The 19,536-nt window shown below is 45.8% G+C and overlaps 1 protein-coding gene and 1 long non-coding RNA gene across 8 annotated transcripts in view; one reads left to right on the top strand and one right to left on the bottom strand.

Annotated features, from left to right (window-relative positions):
• Positions 1 to 989: 989 nt before the first annotated feature.
• LOC121088578 lies at positions 990 to 5,903 on the bottom strand. Its single transcript, XR_005827992.1, has 2 exons — positions 5,616 to 5,903; positions 990 to 4,048 (listed from the first exon to the last, which is right to left on the bottom strand). It is a non-coding gene; the product is annotated as an uncharacterized LOC121088578 (long non-coding RNA).
• Positions 5,904 to 5,991: 88 nt separating this feature from the next.
• The window catches only part of NRF1 (nuclear respiratory factor 1), a 74,008-nt gene continuing 60,463 nt past the window's right edge, over positions 5,992 to 19,536 (top strand). For all 7 annotated transcript variants that reach the window (XR_005827991.1, XR_005827990.1, XM_040594889.1 and 4 more), the window contains exon 1: positions 5,992 to 13,796. The gene's annotated coding sequence lies outside the window, so the exon portion shown is untranslated. The remainder of the gene's footprint in view (positions 13,797 to 19,536) is intronic.

Genomic DNA, 19,536 nt, shown 5'->3' with positions numbered 1-19,536 from the left:
GTACTTAAAAATAGGCAGCAGAGCCCTAACAAAATTTATTACTGTCCAAGAAAATCAGTCTTGAAATTAAGTGTTGACTGCCCAATTCCTTTCTATACGAGGTTTTTTTGCTGGTGAAATTATGAGTGTGAGCTGGCTCTGGGTGGCGATGACAAAGAATTACCCAAGCTCTCCAGTTAAGAGTTATGGCATCATAACCCAGAAGCCATGCTGGAAACTCTGGTCTTAAGGTGGATCTCATGACACTGAGCCTGAAATACAGAAAAAAGCTCTTTTTCACGGAGGTACTGACAATCTGGGAAAGAGACCAAATATGTTAAATAATAAGCCTGGAGAACTGGAATTATATGGGAAAATGCCTCTTCTCTCTCATACCTGGCAAAGCTAATCACATATTATCTTCAGCCTCTTTACTCTGTCCCATGTTGCCCTAACACTGGACAACTTTAGGTGCTTGTCATAGACTGTGCAGACAAATGGCAAGATCAGTGTATGCAGAACGTGACCAAACAGTATTTGAACAGAAGGAGTGAAAATAAGCTGAAAATACCTGAGGAGTGTACACAAAGGTGAACTAGGTATAAGGATCTAAATTGAAGAGATGTAATATTCAGATGAATGACCAGAAATCCATATTTGCAGAGCCCTGACAGGCTCTGGGATATGCTGCAGGAATCTACTATTTTAGCAGTAGCAGCTCTCCAGAACAATTGCACCTGTGTAGATTTTGGTGACTACAAAAACTAACAGAGCTTCTCATCACAGGAATCCTTGCAAAACTCAGACTCAGCATTGGTCTAATCGGGCTCCAGAGAAGCTGTGGCAACCAGAGAGCCTAATCAAGGCTACTTACAACAAACTCATTGCACTATCAACATCCTCCTTAGAGTAATGAAACCCAGCCTGGCTCTTTATGAGCCGTGCAAATCTGGTTCATTGCACATTACTGAACAATCGCTGTTGCGAAGACTTGCATTAAAGAAAAGCAATGGATGCAATTTTTTTAATCTGAAAAAGAGGGAGAAAAGAAAAAGGCCAAGCAGCTGTGCCTGTATTCTTCCCCCCTTCAGGCTCCACTGTGAATGTTCAAAAACTGCTCAGTTAGTTCTGCTAAATCATCAGGGTGTTTTGTTTACAGGACAGTGGGTTAATCAGTTACTTTTCAATGGGCTTAAGATGAGAGTAAGAACTCTGTATGAAAGACAACAGACCCATCCACTTTTCTTCCCCTGCCGATACAAGATGCCAAGCGGCTGGGATTCCACCTCTTCTATCACTTGCAAGCACAGGCGGCCTTGCAAGTGCCAACAGGCAGTAGTAGATGTTTTAACTCCGAGGCAGCTAGGACATTCGGTGGCAATCAGACCCTGAAGAGCATTGCTGCCGCTGCCAGGAATGCATCTTCTGCTGCACAACCACCTGCAGGTCCTTCACCTCCAGCATGCCAGAGATCAGCCTTCCCATATAAATCCAGGAAAGTAACAGATTCTTGTTTGTTACAGTATCTGTTCACAAAATATGCAAGAGTTGGTGTGTTCAGAAGTCCTGCAGCTACACCTGTGACTCTGAAACACTTTTTGGAGAAATCTTCCCCCCTCCCCACTCGCCCACATTGTCTCAGCTGACAGGAGCAGTATGTTGGATTGACCTGGTCTATGAGATGTGCTAAATACACCAGCAAGGGCATGTGTTTCATCCCCTTAGGAAAACTTGATGTTTGTGGTCCCCAAAAGTTAATAGTACTTTTTGACACCTGCAAACCTTCTGGTTGTAATACAGCCACACTCCCACAGAAGAAAAGTCTTCACTGGAGCCAAGACTCTGACTCTTATTTGTGCATGGACCCTTCTGTGGCACCTGAAAACACACAAAATCTGTGACCCAAGGCTGGTGGCACTTTCAGGCCAGACCTGTCTGAGGCTTTTGGCCAAAGCTCAAAAGCCACTTATGCTGATGGTAGTAACCCACCCATGTTACAAAGCAGCACCAGCTAATTGACCCAGGCACTCCCATTCCCCTTATGCTTTCCTGTGCGTCCTTTCCTAGGCAATCCTTCCTTGTTACTCATCTGTTTTCTTGTTCTGTCCCAGAAGTCACCAACCAAAGACAAGGAGATCTGCTAGAACAGCTTGTACATAGTCTTCTGACCTCTCTCTTACAGCCTGACAGCACCTGATCAGACACATCCAGCTGGTAGCTTGGTAACATTGTCCTCACGTTATCCCTTTCACATTTTCTCTTCTCAGACCCAGGATGTAGACAGGTTAACCTTTCTGGGCCTGCCCTGCCACCAGAGCTCCCTTTCCCCACCATGCATCATTGTTCCTTCCTCATCTTTCCCTGAATGCTGGATAAAGCATGTCCTAACCAGTCCCTGGCATTCCCATGGGTGTGCAAGTCAGGCTACCTACCCTTCTGCTGGCCAAATGTAGACTTGTACTCACCAGGATTCTTTTCCCAACCCTTTTCACACAGGATTATGGGTGAATGACACAGCGTGGTCTGCAACCTCGTGAGAACCTGGGGAGAGACATGCTGATGCTCAGTTTTTCAAAGAGAAAGTGTTAGTTTGTTCATACTAGGAAATGCTGCCTCTCTGGAGGACCTTTTTGGCACATCCCAAATGAATGTCGGTGCTGTTCCCTACCAAGAGACTTTGGTCCTGTGTGCACTCCTCTCTTCATGTTACTAAGAGCATTTTGAGAGGGGTGGAAAAAAAGTAAGCACGTGTGCCAGCCACTGTCCCAGCACACTCAACAGCTATTGGCTCATAGATATGCACTTTCACGAGCCTATGGTTTGATCTGCCCATTCCAAACTGATTAGCAACATGTGGCCTTGAAAATATGTACCAGGATGGGACTCTGAGATGACCATGTCATCCACCCCTCTCCCTGAGGCAGGAGCAACTCTACCTACAGCATTCCTGAGCAGTATTTTGTCTAACCTGTTCTTAAAACCTCCAATGGGGGAGACTCTGGAGTGTCCCAAAGCTCTTCCAGTATTATCAGATCCTACCATTATGAAATTTTCTTGGTAGCTCATCTAAAACTACTTTCCTGTTACATATCAGGAAGTGATCTTCCTCCTGTGGAGATTCTGGGTCACTATGGGTTATACCAGGCCTGTCGACTAGCACAGCCTCAGGTCTCAGTGCTTGTGGCCCAGCTCCAAAACTGCTGATTAGCACAAGGGAATTCCACTGCTGCTACAGTCCGCATCAGCTGCCTCCACATGTCTGCCTGCATTGGCAAGGCACTCCCCTCTCTTCAAGGAGCGGCAAGCCCAGCCAGAACACCTTCACAGCTCTGCAGCAGAAGATACATTCATCTCAGCAACTGGCATAAGTCACCACTTGGCCTGGATCCACACTTCATACCTATGGGGGGCCAATGACAAAAATCCAGAGCATCCAAAACTTAAAGCACGTTTGAGTCTACAGGGTCTGAGGTGACATTCCCGTGAAAAGCAGAGGTGTTATTTTCCCCACAATGTGCTGTGAGTGTGCATGCTGTAGCAAAGATCCCCAAAAAATGCAGGGGCACTGCGCAAGCGACAACTGGAATGTGACTCTACAGAGTGGACAGTCAATCCTGAGCTGACCCAATACGCATGCCAATTGCCTTGGATGGCTCTGCAAAGGAGGCACACCAGTTAGCATTTGTTTTCCATACTGTGCTTTCCATATGCTTGCATCTTCAGATGGGTATAGTGCGGTCATCTCTTCCTACCCTAACAAGTCACCTACTACTGCTTTATTCTATTTGTAAATAGAAAAAATTGGTGGCTGTGTTTTATTCCACCTATCAGATGAAAGTTATTTCTGCATTTTCTGGTTTTGCCTGAGTATCAGTACATTTGCAGAGTGCTGTGAGTTGGCAGGCATGTAGGACACATCCCCTTTTACAGGGACTGGTACTACATGCCAAGGGAACTTGTAAAATCCCAGTAGCTGATATTAGTATAATGACCAAAATTTTATCATTTTTAGTACAATGACATACCCATGGACGAGGTTTCTACTAGGCACAGATGGCAGGCTGATGTCCTGAAATGAAACAAATTATGTACCTTTTACGCCAACAAAAATAAAATTATGATTAACGTAAAAGTCTACTGAATTTTTGATCTGCCACATATTTAGCACAGAGCACATAAGAAACATGTAAGATCCTGAATAAAGCATTACTGAAAATATTTTGCTTTCCAGGCTGCTCTTAACCAGCTTCTGTGAACTCTTCTCCTGGTACCTGTTCTCATTGTATTTTCTATGTAACTCTTCAGGTGTGGGGAAAACATATTTGACAGATTCAGTGGATGAAACATCAAGTCCTATCTTAAGACTCCCTCCTACAAAGCACAGATTTATATTTCCCCTCACCTCCTTTTCCCTCTGTTTTAAATCCTTTATATTGCAGGTTTCTACTGAAAACCCTGGCTGCCTTGGGACAGCAACAGCCTTCAAATGTGAACACCTTCCCCTAGAACAAGGCCACAATCCCAACAGACATCTCTGAGCCCTAGTATGATAATACAAGAAATTACTAGCTTCCACATACCAGGAAGGATAGTTAGTGGGGCTAAAGCTGAGTTCCATTTGATACCCACTCGTTGGCAGCGGAAACGAGAGGCCTTGTGGAGTACGTTGGTGATCAGGGCAGAGAACAGGCGGTTGGGCCACCAATGGTCTTATCACTGTTTTCTTACGTGCAGCAGGGACACCCATCCCCTTGGCATGACACCAAGCTGTGTTTCGGAGGAGCTCCAGCACAGGAGCCACAGCTGCTTCAAGCCAGCGGCCCTCGCTGGGAGCAGGCAAAGATTTACAGCTACAAACAGATGGCCTCTCGCACAGCCTGCCGGCCTCCTGACGTGTTATTTTCATCTGTCTCTCTTTTCTTAGTTTTTTTTTTTTTTTTTTTAACCCAGATTAGCTCAGCAATATGGCTTCTCCTACCCAAAAACCGCCAGGGTGGTACGTGGCTGAGTGCAAGGCAGGGAAGCCATGGCCCAGCAGCAGGCTATGGTGGTTTTAAACAGGCTTTTTCCACAGAAAAACACGCCTGGGACCCCCTGCCCGGCCCGCCGTCGCCTCAGAGCTCTACCGCCCGCCGCCCGAAGCCCCTCCACACCTCCTCGTTGAGGGGGAGAATCGGTGCGACCTCCCCAAGATGGCGCCGACACCCCCGCGGCGTGCGCCCTCCCCCCCCCGCTCCCCTCCCAGCGGGGGAAGAAGCAGCGCAACCTCCCCAACATGGCGCCGGCGGCCGCCCGCGCCCCGCCACCTCCTCCCTCGCCCCTCACACCGCCCACGACCTCCCGCACATGGCGGCGACACCGCCTCCCGCCGCGGCCCTCGCCCTCCTCATCATGGCGGCGGCGCCGGGCTATGACGCCATACGTCGTCCTCCTCCTCCCCCCCTCTCTCCCTCTCCCCCCCGGCCTCCTCCCGCCGCCGCCGCCGCCGCCGGTCCCCGCCTCTCCCGCTCGCCATTGCGGCGGCTCAGGACGAGCCGCGCCGCGTCCCCGCTCGGCTCCCTCCCCGGCCGCCGCCCGGCAGAGGCTCCACGGCGCAGGCCCGCCGCAGCGCAGCCGCTCTGAGGTGAGTGTCCTACCGCGCAATCTCCCAGCTCCTCCAGCCCGGCGCAGCCGCAGCAACGCGGGGGCCCCCGCCGGCCGTCCAGGCACCCCCGGCTCCGGCGCCCGCGCCTCCCCTCAGCGCCGCCGCAGGGCCGCCTGGGCCGGGCTAGGCCCCGCCGGGGAGGAGGGGGAGCGCGGCCCCGTGGCGGGCCGCGGGCCGCTCCCGGCCGGCCACCGGAGAGGAGGGGGGGGGGTTGGCGGCAGGGCGGCGGCCGCGGGGCCTTGCGGGGCGCCGAGGGCCTCTCGCGGCCGCGGCCGGGGCAGCCCGGGGGGACGGAGCGCCCTCCCGCGGGGGGGCACGGGGCGGCGGCGGGGAGGGGAGGGGAGGGGAGGGGAGGGGAGGGGCGGGTGGGCGCGGGCCGGCGCCAGGCCCACGCGTCCGGCCGAGCCGGGTGCCGCAGGCTGCGGGAGCAGGTTGCTCCGGCCCTGGCCTGAGCCCGTCCCGCTCCGGGGCGGGAAGTTGGGTCGCGGTCGCAGCCGTTTGGCGGGCTTTTCTTCTTCCCTTTCCCTTTGATTTTCTTTCCTCCTTATGTCCCCCCCCCCCCCCCCCCCCCTTATTTTTTTTCCTTTTCTTTTTTTCATCCACTTTTTTATTTTTCTGACTGCAAATGGATGCCTTGTGGCAGCGTCTTGGACCGCCGCTGCCCTTTTGTATGCGAGTCGGGGAGCGGGGCTGCTGCTGGGAGGGCAGCGAGCTTAGATGCTGCTAATCATGCAAGCCGAATTCACATCACCCGCCTCCCCCCTTATGCCCCAAAAGGGGTACAAATCTTGTCTCTTTGTTCGTGGGTTATACAACATCTGGCTCAGGAGAGACCTGGTTCATGGCTGGAGCGCTCGGGACCTTGTTAGTGTAAAGAATAATTACAGGGCAGAAGTGTTGGCTCAAAAGTCTTCACGCGCATGGGGTTACTAAGTTGTACCTTTCTTGCAGCTACGGATAATTTTCATAGTGTGGAGAGGTATTTTCTGTGCACCTCATCAAGATTTGGATCTCTGCTTTATTTTTCTTCTCCTCCACTGGAACCATCTTTCTTCTTTCCAGATCTTGGGATTTTTCTCTTAAGAAAGGCATTGCTGTTCGGTTTTTTGTCTCTCGTGCATTAGCCTTGGTGCTGTCCAGGCAGGGTTTTAGACCCTCTTCCTGTGTCCTGGACATGATGAGAGTATTTTCAGTGTTGCGGTGGCTGTGTGCAGTCGTTATTTTCAGAGTTTCGTTTGTGACATCATGGCAACTTGTGTTCATCCTTACTTTAGTAGTAGTGTTACCTTGTCTTCTGGTTCATCTGCATCATGGTTGCTCATTTGTAGAACCTGTTACTTTGAACTTTTAATGCCCTAATGTTGGGAAAATAGGTGAGAAAGAAACTGTTCATCTCTTTAATTTAGGTTTTTGTGCCTATGGTAAAACTGGGAGCAACAGCTTTTTTTCTTTGAGGGTGAAAGAGGAAGTGTATGACAATGACTGACTTTGGAAAGGTGTTGGAGTTATATTAACTCAAGTTTTCAATCTTTTCCATCATGGATAAGTGTTACAGTGTAGTGTCTAATGATCTCATATGCTCATGTAATTTTCTACATGTGTTTACAATTTTATAGAGTGTTGCAGTTGCGTTTTATTGTATTTTATTGTATCACAGTTGTTTTTCAGAAGTCTCACGTCACTTATGTACAGGCTTTACCAGGAGTGAGGCATGGGCTGTTATGCACAGGCCATAAATACAGCAAGTTGGGGAACCGTCTGCCTCATCCAGTACGTGTTTTGTGCAGTTCTTACAATTCCATGTACTGCAATAGCATCTCTGCTTTACAAAGTGTGTGGCCTGATGTACATTTGCGTTATATAGGTGGAGTGGAGCATGGCTCTTGTAAAGCGTCGTTCGTTGGCAGCTGGATAGAGCCAGTGTTCGCATGTGTGTGGGCAATATGATTTTTGGCGTGAAGCAGTGAAAATGCTGCCTTTCTGTTTAATTGAAATCTTTCCATGGACCCCATTAACTCATGGCGTTTCACTCCATACCTGCTGAGCTGCAGGGATGCTCCTTTGAAGGTAACTTGGCCTGGCCGTGCTCTGCATAGCAAGCATGTAAGTTATCCTGACACAAGTTTACGTTGTGGATGTGGACCGTGCCATCTCAACTGTGCTGCCCAGTGTGCCAGAACAACAGATACCCTGACAGAAGTAAATAAGCCATCCTGGCAAAAACCAGGTGTACCAGTGGGAGTCCTTAGTGTGTGCTGTGTCGGTTGGAGGTTGCCCTTCTCTGTAGCTCTGTCGGGGAAAACGTGGCATAAACTTGTTCATAGAGGATTAAGCTATGGTGAGCGAAGGCCACTTTGCTTCTGAGTAAGGTTGGCCATGCAGGGTTTTATGCACGGTAATATTGCACTTCAATTAATTGTCTCAACTTTCCTGGACAGAAGCCCTGTGACTGGTTGGCTGCACAGATGTCAACTTTCAGACTGCAGGTATTTTGGCATGAGAACTACTTCAAGTGTTGGAATTTCATAATTTTTCTGTTGCTTGGGAGCCTGAATCATCTTTTCTTAGACTTAAACCAGCCAGTTTCACTTCTGGCAAGCTCAAGCCTGGAAGATTTTGGGCTTGTACGTGAAAATAAAGAACCACAAGTGTCTGTAGGAGCCCAGGTTGGGAGCACTTGGAGCTGCTTTTGTAGTAAATCTCACTTCTAGGCTACATCATGTCAAACTTCTGCTGCCATGTGCATGTATATGCTCTGAGAATATTTCCATTACTGCTTGCACCTGCTCTTCATTTACCAACTGAGGGAGATTTCCATGCAGCTTCTCAGTCTCTTGAAGGCTTTGGGAATTACTATTTTTTTGCCTTGCCCTCCTCTGATCTGGAGGAGTACCCTCTAGGAAAGAAGCAAGCAGAGTGCACTGACTCTGCTGTGCCCCTGCATCTCTTTTAACAAGAAAATCTAATGCAGACTTTTGTATGTAAGAATATTGCGTGCTGTCAGTAGGAATTGGCTTGTGTTGATAACTTGCAGTGCAAGAAGTATTGTAAAATTTACCCTCTGACTTTAACTGTCTTCTTCTGCTTCTGAAGTAGATCTGTAAACTATAGTTATGATTTTTTGTATTGCTGATTACCCAGTGCTCGAGTTATTAAATAAAATAATGTTAAAATACACCCCTTGGTCTTTTTAAATAACTAGTGCTGCATGGTGGGAATCTTCTACTATGTAGTAGTTAATGTTGTAGAAAGATGGAAAACAGTGCTGAGGTGGCACTTGAAGCAGGTTACTTGTGACTGATGCGGCTCTCCTCTGATGAACTTCATGAGCTCTTTGATACATAGCCATTTGTTGAGCATGCTTGTCTAAAATTTGGACAAAATTGTAAATCAAAATTAAGGGTAAAAGTTTCCACTTGTTCCAGTTTAGTTTTCACACAAGATTCAGAACTCTGTTGCTGGTTATTGTGCTCTTCTGGATCTTAAGACATGTCCTATTGGAAGTCTCACAAACTGCTGTAGACCCTCCATATGAAGGAGTCAAGTGGCACCTAGTCTCTAGCACGGTCTCTCCACGCTGGGGCAATGTCTGTCTGTGTTTAAAGGCAATCTATTGTTTTATGGTTTCGAATACAGTTGTTTGTTGGAGGGTCAGTTTAATGGTTTCTCACATTTCCACTGTTGAATGCAGATACATGCCCCTGTCTCGATCTGTTTGTCACTTGCTTTAGTGAGTGAATTTGTGTGTCAGCTGTTGTGGATCTCTTTATCAGCTTGTTTTTTTTCATGTGAATCTAAATCAGGTAAATACGGTGCAAACCCTTCTGTTTTTCAAGTATTGCACACCATAAAATGCTGAACATTACTAGCATGTTCTCTTTTTTTCCCACCTGAAACATAAGCTTCCACTAGAAACTCACTGCTTTCCAATGTAAAGGCTGTACCATTAGCAGCGGAGTGTGGAGAAAAGTTTTAAGGTCCAGCCAGTGTTGTGCAGACTGCCAGGGCTTTGTACTGTGAATGGCAGGAACCTGTCACCTGTCCAGGCTCAACCTGGACCATCCAGGCACCATACTGCTTTGGGGAGTATTCAGGTCTATTCTGTATCAACTGCAGCAATTGCAATGAGGTTCAGTATTTGTGGTGTCTTGATAATTCTGGCCCTGTTGTCTTTGCTTTTTCCCAAAACTAGTGAGGCTGGGCCAGTTGGGCAGTCCCACTGAAAGGGCTGGCTGGAGTTGTTCATCCCTGTGCAGTGGCACTATTTGCTGTGAAACCTCAGAGCCTGTTATCCTTTTTGGAACAGTACAGTTTATAACTAGGAGCAGACCTTGTGTTCTTGCCAGGAGTGTTAGTAAGAGGGGAGCTGGGAGAGGATGGCCAAGTAATCAAGGCTGTGCACGCACTTTGTTTTGGAGGTTCTGATGTGTTTAGCTTTGTGAAGGACTTGAGGCTGCTCTGGTTTTGCTGTGGATAAGGCGCCTGCCAGACTCCCAGAAGGAGTCCCTTATATTGACAGATAGAAAATGGGGAGGTGGAGACTATATTTGGTGGAGCATGTAGGAGGGTGATAGGCATCCTGATGTGCGCTGATGTTTTGCTGTCAGTGAATTATCGTGTTGTTTTGTTTTGGGTTTTCCTCCTGTAAGAAAGACACATCTGTACAAAGACTCTTAGGACATGATGGAAGGTGTATTCCATCTGAGCATTGGCTCTATAGGATTTAAAGTCCAGCATCTCCTTTTCTTCCCATTTTTATCCTTTCTTAGAGACCATGCTTCTTTCAGTGGGTAATGGAGCCTGCTTTTGTGCTGGAGGATGAAAGCAGGTGTCTCCTTGGTATGGAGCATGGTGAGGTGCATTCTGCTCTTGGTGCTGTGCTCTGAGCCTCTGCTTCCTCGCGTTATTTCTGTTGGATGTTGATTGCTTTCTGCGTCTGTGAGTCTGTGTCTAAGGCAGATGTGTGAATTTTATCTGTTTCCTCTATGTGCTGTCTGTATGGCCTGTAAATAATAAATGAATTGCTCAGATGCTGCAGACTGATAGCAACTTGGAAGGTAACTCAACTTTTTCAGTACCTTTACAAAATTCACCTGACTTCAAATGAATAAGCAGAAAAACAGTATATTTTCACTTACAGAGCAAGCTTCTTGTTTGTAACCAGTGTGACCAAGAAATGCAATCCAAAAGAAACTGAGTCCCTCCCACTGTTTATTACATAACCGGCTAATTAAAGTAATCAAATGGGGGTGACTTCAAGGCTTGGAAAACTTCCCCATAGTCTGGGTCAAAAATACTTACGAGACCACACCCCCAGAGTCTCCATGCTTTATTTATGTTGCAACATCCTCTATGTGTAAATTAATTATTTTCCCCCTAAGTTTATTTTAGATGTCAGCCATTAGAGTCTCTTGCTGCTGCTTCTGCAGCTACTTTCTTGGGCACAAAGAAAATTCTTTAGTTCCTGGCTTCCCTTTTGAAGGAGAAGAGACCTCAAATAGTGCTGCTCCCTTTCCTCCCTAGAAGGAGTTAGTTGTTTTGAAGCTCTTCTCATAGTTGCTTTGGGTTACAAGTTGGCTTTTGGATATTTTTTTGGGGGCTTATTATTTCTGCATCATGAGTATTCATGGCAATTTGCAGGTAAATCGGTAAATTTGGTCTCTTGCTCGAGAAGGAAATGGTGTATTTTCCTGTGGTAGTTCTAATACTTAAACCCTGATAATGAGAAGCATATGTAGATGGAGGTGGTGGTGAAGAAATATGAAAGACATCTAAAGTACAAAATGTAGCAGCAAATAAAAATCCGTGGTCCTTTTTCAGTGTTTCAAATGCATGGTTGTGTGTTGCAGGAACTCTAAAAATTTTGAATTCCCACAGGATTTGCATACTATGCTGTGTATTCAAAGCAGGAAAAACCCCACTTGAACACTGACTTAAGGTGGGTCAGGACTGGAAAACCATGATGGCTCAATCTCGGATGTTCTCCATGTGCACGGGAAGTTTGAGATTCTGGTCTAGTACTCCTGCAAGCCATACTGACCTGTGCCCCTTCTCAAACTAAGGCAGAAGGAAGTAACTGTTCATCGTAAGAAGAGTATTGGGGGGTGTCTGTGTGTGTTTGTGTCTGTGTGTGTGTGAGTGGGTGATTCTAATAACCCCGCTTTGTCTTTTAACAAACGGCTTGGGTCTTGACTGTTCAGTTTTGCCTGTGAGGAAGACAGCTGAGGATGAAGCAGGATGCTTGGAGAGCACTGTGGCCTGCTTAACAGGCTCTTTGTCAATACTAGAGAAAAAAAAAGTTTGAACCAGCATTTAAATCCAGCGTGCAGGTACTTAAGACTTAAATAACTCGCACACAAATCTCTTTCATGTAGTTGGGCTGTAGGTGCAGTTTTTTCCAGAAAACACAAATCTTAATCCTGTACAATATGCAGCTGCAAATGTAACACGCGCTGGATTTTCTCACGTCTGGTGCTTTGTCTACAGAGGTGACACTTGCACTTTTCAGAGTCTTCGCTCGTTAGTTCTCCAGCGGGTTTGCCGGGGAGTTTTTCCTCCTCATCTGCAGTCTTTTTCAGGGCAGGCAAGCAGACGTGTTCTTGAACCACAGGAAACCATTGGGAAGGAGTCTGTCCAGTCCTTTTTCCCAGCTCCTGGTGCTAAGGGGAGGAGGTATCCCATTTTTTACTGGCACTGAACCAAGCCTTGCTGTACTCTGTCACCTCAGATGCCCTGAAGGGCACAGCAGGGTAACTTGAGATGCCCTTTTTCCTGAGCCTGGAGGAAAATCCCCAAATTTTTCCCTGTGTGGATGCAGGTGAGGCAGTTGATGTGAGAGGGTGTTTGTGGACCTGTGAATCCACCACCTTTCCTCATAAAATGGCTGTAGGAAAAAACCTTCAAAGTTAGGTAAAAGACGACCCTGAAAACGAATGTTATTGTACTGTGTATTTTCCCTACAGGATTTTTGGGGGCATGGTTTTTTTTGCTGTTTGTTGTTGGGTTTTTGGTTTTTTTTTTTGTTTTGAAGGCAGAATGCCTGGGTTCTTAATTTTTTTATTGGCTGACAACAGAGAGCTTCAGTACATGTTGCAGGGTTGGAAGGCAAATTAATTGAAAGGGTGAAAGTATAAAACTGCAAGAGGAGAGAGAGAGAGGTTGGGGGTTTTTTTGTGGTCTGGGACTGTTCTTCGCTGCTTAATCTGTTGCCTGTGACCTTCTGTGCACACAGGTTGAATACCTGTACCCTTCCTCATCCAGCTACGGTGGTACCACCCTGCCTAACACCAGCTACAGTCATACTGGTGTAACTCATTCTGGGTTTAGAATCAGCCATACCCTGTTAAGTGTCTTCCTGAGGACTGCATCATTAACAGAGCCATCAACCAGGGGTGGGCCAGGCTTGTCATTTTAGGGTGGAAGTTAAATAGTTAAATGTGGTTAGGGTTGTGGCATCTGCCTTTACCGTATACTGATCTGTTTGAATTAATGTGATGTGAGGACCAGGTCCTTAAGGTGATCCATCTAGCCAAGGTTGAAGACGGCAGACTTTATCCATACTGGACATTATGGTTAATGTGATACTTCACACTGCTGAGCCTCGGTCACATCACTATGCTCTTTTTCGAATCCCTTAGTAAAACACTCTTCCATTATGTTTTTCTGTGGTAGTCCAGCATAACCGCTAATCCTCTCTCGATAAAAGAGGATTAAAACTGGGAACATTTGCACCTTAATGCAGCCAGCTAGGGCTTCGCTGTGTCTTTTAGGCAGTAATCCTGTTGGGGCGAGGGCTGTGCCTTTGTGCGGTGCCAAGAATGCTGTCGCGATCAGCAAATAGCAGCTTTCTCGGCAGTTGCGCTTATTGGGTTCGTAATTCTTAAAAGACCACTTTGTGTGTTAATTAAAAGAGCTGTATTGACTAGAGATGACTAACCTGCTTCACGCTGTTAAAATGACTTCTGGGCTATGCAGGTCAAAGTAAAATAATATGAAATTGGGGTTTCTGTGGTGTTATTCTTTAAATAAAATGAAAGCATGTGTAAGTTGACAAAGTACTACCTTTGAGAATGCCATTTATCATGTTATATTTCCTAGACTCGTGTCAGACTACACATCCTGCAAACAATTTTGGGAGAGAAGGTTCTGCCCCAGGTGTTACTGGTGGATACTGGTAAGGGAGAGTCATGTCTGTGTATCGCATACACACACACACCCACCGTGCTTAATGTGAAACCTGCAGAACCTGGGGGGAGGCATGGGAATGCTAAATGAAAATTCCACCCCATGGTTTACGATTTTATGGTGTAGTTTGACTTCCAGTTTTGGATTACACTCGCTGGCTGACATGGGCCGAGATGTGGTGGCATGCTCTTCCCATGGGTTTCTGAATGCTAGATGTGTTCTAACCTTTCTCTTGCTGTCTTCATGGGGAGGATTGATTCCACCATAGTACTTTTTGTTACCTTTTTTTAAATAAAAAACTTACATGAATTGCTTGAAAAAAAAGCGTAGTCCTTCTGCATGTACATGCTGTGCTTTCCCTGTGAAGTACCGTTGCTCTGGTTGAGGCGAGAAACTGCTTTGGCAGCCAGTCCAGCCCAGCTCAGCTACTGGGGTAACTTAAAAGTGGTTCTGTGGTGGTTTTATTTTATATTTTTTTTCTTTCCTGGAGAGCTTCATGTTCTCTCTGATGTGCTGCTCCTGCTTCCTGCTGGCCTGGGCAGGTGGGATACCAGGCATCTGCTCCAGCTCGCCTTGTGCACCTGGGTAAAGTACTGTGGTGAAGTCCTGCCCACCCTTGTCATCGCCTTTGTGCCAAGGACTGAGAAGAGTCTTCAAGTAGAAACCACTTCATCCTAATGTTCAACCCATAGCTTCCTGCAGGCATTTGGTGCTAAATACATGAAATTAAGCTGCAAAAAGGACCCACTGCAAATTGCGTCATACATCATGAAATGAATGTCCTATCACATTGCCAGTGGTGGCTTTCAGCAGCAAACAGGAGTTTTATGCCTAATAAATATGTGTAAAATCCTTTTTGTTTCTTTTCCAGGCTTTGTGTGTGAAGTTTTTCCTGCAGTGTGATATGTTTGCTCTTTTATGTGAGATGCTGTTAAAAAAATCACATAAATAGAAGAGGTTTTGGTTTTGTTTTCTAGAATCAATTTTTATTTTAGGTCTTTTCATGCTGAGACTGATAGCATAGGGAAGTTTTTTTCCATCCTAATTAAAAGGATCAATATACTAATACTATGCCACAGGAGGATGCTGTGGAACGAGAGCTAATTTGTGTAGTTTCTGTTAGTGCTTGAGTTACCACATCTCTGCTGACATGCGGCAACTGTCCATGTGCCACTGTAAGCCACTATGAAATAAGATGTTTGCCTTGTTCTTGATAGGAGAGAGGTAAACTAGCATGTCTTATCTTGCCTTTGTGCAGGGTATCAGTTGTTGCTGCTGACAGGAGGCAATGTCTCAAGTCCCAGGAAGTCAGTCCCATCTAAAACCTTCTGCAGCTTCCAGCAAGACAGATACTTCACCAGAAAGAGCCATTTTTTATTGGATTGAGGTGTAGGCCAGCAAATTCTTTTCATGAGCAAGGCAAAGCTTTTTCTGTGGCCATGGAAAAAGGGATTTTGGGATTTAAATGTACATTTTAAATGAGTTGTGCTGATAATTGAGATATTAATCAATCTTGTCCCTGGTGGATACCATAGTTTCCTTACCAAACCTGCACTGGTAATTCCCTCTAGGCAGAATTTTGTACAAGAACAGTATCAAATTTATCCTGGTGGTGAATTAATTTTATATATATATATATATATAAAAAAAGATGGTAAATTAATTAATTTAACCAGTGAAAGATGCCAATGCAATGTAACAAGTGGACATCACAGAAAGAGGTAAATCTCTGCTATCAGTAGTCTGAAACCACCTGTTTATGTGCACATCTTTTCTTCCCATGGAGGAAAGACCAGGAAGAGGTCTGGGTCTTGCTTATTGGTATGTAGTGCAGCTGAGTGGTGGGACATGGTGACTTTCCTGTCTGCTTTCGGCTGCAAGCTGCGCTTGCAGAAGCCCGTGCAATTGTAATAGCTGTTGTAGACCTCCTGCCATCTCAGATTTTACCTGGAAGTGGTTTCTTGATGAGCATCATCAGGAAATGCTTCGAGGAAGCTCTGTGCGCATGTGCGTTAGGCCTGGCTGGGAGGTGGATGGTTTTGTGTGAGATGTGGCTTCCAGGTACCAGCCAGTGTTGGCGCAGATAGAGGAGAAAAGCAGCCAGGGCAACACCAAACCGAGACTGGCGATCTTCTCTTAAAGTTGTCCTCTAATTCTTCCCTCACCTGGAGGTTGGCAGCTCCTCTAATTCAGACTGTCTTGGGGAGCTAACAAAACCAGACCGTTTCTGACTGTTGTCATCAGAGTAGACACAAGTGTCTGAAGACTAACGAGGTTTGACAAACATGAGTGATTTCAGTCAAGGTTTGTTCTGGAAATCATAGCGTGTGATCGCTTCGTTTGTGGTGGTGTTGCTTCCAAATGAGGTTAGTTCTTGGTTAGTATAACCATTGAAACCTGCTGATTAGAAACCAACTATATAAGGATGTATGTACTTGCTTTAAAAAATGTGTAGAGGGCTTTGTGCCAGAATAGCAAAAAGCAGTACTAGACAATTTTACAGGTGTAATTATACTCAAACAGGATTTGATTTTATTAGTAAACGGCAAAACATGTATTTCTTGCTGGATCCATTTTCACTTATGAATTATTCCAGGCTGTCTTCACAGGGAATTTGGAGTTTATCTAGACATACAGCCAGAAGTTGGAAATAGCTTTTTAAGTAAAACATTCTTATGTACTAAGTGCATAGGAAGTGCTTTTTAACCTGATTGGATACATGAAGTATGAAACCTAGTTAACTGAAAAAAACTCCTTCATGTCATGGTGGCCCAGATCATCAAAGGTATTTTAGATCCCTCCTTCTCATGAGATGACACTGATGCTGGATGCTGATGGTTGCTTTGGCAGGCAGGCAGATGAGTTGTTACAGCTGCAAACCGTTGGTGGTTCTTAAAATAAATTTGGGCAGTGTGGTCTACCTTGCCTGCTACTGCAGACTCTTAGGAGCGAGGAAGGCGGCTCAAGGTGGGGCACGTGCTTTGCATGTGTGAAGACCTGCGTGATACTGCCAGCATCTTTGCATCCTGTGCTGTAAAACTCTCCTGCCTTGCTGCAATGGGCAAGGGATGCAGACAAGCACGAGAGTAATGCTGAACATTGATGCTACTTCCTCACAGCATCGTTGAAGAAGCAGCACTTAGTAAGTACTGTGGTTCCCCTTCAAGCTAGGGGAAGGGGAAAAGCAAACTGAGCAGGAAACGGCTAAACCCTTATTCAGAGGCCTGTTTCCTAGCAGAGGTGCTTGTCTATGTGACTGAACACCACTAGAGAGCTGCAAGAAGGGGCTTAGCAGGTGGCGACTGATGGCTGCAGGAGAAGTAACACACCCAGATCACAGGAGCCCCGTTGATTGACTCTCCAGAATCGCTTCCAAGAACAAAAGTGCTGGTGTGATGTCAGTTGTTTAATGCAGAGCAAACAACTTATTTACAGCAGAGGCTTGAATCCATTAAGGCCGTATTAAACTCCAGATGCTTGTCAACTTTACAAAAAGAGTAGAAGAAAGAGAGGAGGTGTTGCATGTTTTCTGGAAAAGACTCAGCTCATGGAGCAGTATTTCATTGAAGTTAAAACCATGAAGAGGGTGACCGACTTGAATGCTGAACCAGATTTTTTTTTTTCTTTTTTTTTCCTTCTTTGGTTTTTTTTTTTTTTCTTTTTGCAGTGGTCTCCAGACTGCTGTGTAGTGTCAGACAAAGTTATTACGTGCAGCATTCCTGTGTGGAGCAGGGCTGTTGATAAGGAATTGGTATTGACTATGGTGCAGGGATCAAACAGAAAATGGTTTGGGAAAGAAAAAACATGAGTGTTCCCATCCCTTTGCAACAAATTGGGAAATGAGACACAGGGATTATTCTTGAGAGTGGATATGTAGGACTGGCCTGCTTGAGTAAGTCCTCTAAATTAAGTATTTTAAAAAAACCAAAAAAATAAATAAATTAACAAACCTTAGGAACATCTGATGTCTCCTGAGCCAACAGAACAACTGCAATGTTCGCTTTTTTTCTTTCTTCCTTTTCCTTTCTTCCTTTCTTTCTGCTTGCTTTCCAGCATGCCAAATACAAGGCATGGCTTTGGGGAAAATGTCATTATAAACTCTCCTCTACAAGAGCATGTTTGCAGGCCGTGAGGGTTCGTCAGTGCCATGCTGTCTGTATTTCAGTGGGTCCCTTGCTAGCTAACAGGCTATTTTGTAGCTTTTTAAACAAGCCATCTGTGATGTGGAGAATCAGACCTCTGTGGACACTAGCCTAGACCTCTGCACACACCTTTGTAGGTTTAGGTATTGACCTTCCTGATGTTTAGGTGAAAGGAGGAGGATGAGGAGAAGCTTGATGCAGGCTGGCAGGCTTTTTTCAGAGATGCGAGCTGATGCAAGCTTATCGCCTCTTTTTTCAGTAGTTACTGTGGCTTCCCGTAGCATCAGGTTTGCTCCTGCATCATCTAAATGTAACATCTTTTCAGCAATTCGAAGCCAGTTCTTCAGAGAGCGGTAGGTGGGTCATGTAACGCAGCCTTTCTTCTGGGTCTCATCACTGGGAGGAGGAAGTCTGAAATGAGTACAGGGGCAGTACCCCAAGCTGGAAAGATTAATATGTCTATTAAACTGATAGCTGGCGTTGATCACTTATAAAGTAGATTCTGAAAAGTGCATGTGTCTGGTCTTTCCTTCTGTGTAACTTCTAAATCCTTGCTTGTATCACTGTAGAAGGCAGAGCTGCTGTTTGAGCTTGTGGGGTCTGACAAATAAGGTTAATTCAGTGCTATGCAGCTGGCTGGGATGGGATTGAATTCTTCCCAAAGCCTTTGGTTAAGAAAGGTTGTGCTAATTTTTTTATTTTCTAATTTTTGCTAATTCTTGCATTTTAGGTATAAAATGTCATCCTCATTTTTTATGTCAATGCTATTACAGAATTTAAGTGAAGTCTTCTCTTACGGTGTTATACCCATAGTGACCCACTCTTGATATGAAAATCTGAAGCCTGAATTCTGACAACCAGAATTATTTGCAAAGAAAGCACAGAACTCTCTATTTGATGAAGCAGCAAGTTTTGCAAGGAAAACACGCCCTTTTTCAGTGACTACTTGGGCTGTATGGTGTTGGCTTACAGAAGAAAGGTTTGCTCATCAAGTGAGCTCAAATGCCCAAGCAGAAGGAAGGTCTAGCTGCAAAACTCGAATGTGAGAACTTTGTATTTGGTATTTGGGATGTTGGCGAGTCTGTTAGCTGTTCCCACCACCCTGTTTCTGGATGGTAGAATCGTAGAATAATCACAGGATGGTTTGGGTTGGAAGGGGCCTTTGAAGATCATCTAGTCCAGCGTCAGTGCTGTAGGCAGGGGCACCTTCCACTAGACCAGGTTGTTCCAAGCCCCGTCCAACCTGGTGTTGAACACTTCCAGGGATGGGGCAGCCACAGCTTCTGTGGGCAACCTGTGCCAGTGCCTCACCACCCTCATCATAAATAATTACTTCCTAGTATCTCATCTAAATCTACCCTCTTTTCATTTAAAACCTGTGTCCCTGCATTCCTCGAGGTCCCTTTTGTGCAGCAGCTGCTCTCTTGGGAGGGATCTGAGCACACGTGGCTGGAGTGAGCTATGCATGCTGGGGAGAGCGCAGAGCAGATCTCTGTCAAAATATTCTGTCTCTCAGCCCTTCTCCTTCAATGTTCATCAGATAATTCACATTTTTGATCCTTTTAAAATTATTTAAACTGCCAAAGA

Source organism: Falco naumanni, chromosome 5 (genome assembly GCF_017639655.2).
Source record: "Falco naumanni isolate bFalNau1 chromosome 5, bFalNau1.pat, whole genome shotgun sequence".
Taxonomy (NCBI): Eukaryota; Metazoa; Chordata; class Aves; order Falconiformes; family Falconidae; genus Falco; species Falco naumanni.
The sequence above is the reverse complement of the archived record's forward strand: the minus strand, read 5'-3'. Positions and strand labels throughout refer to the sequence as shown.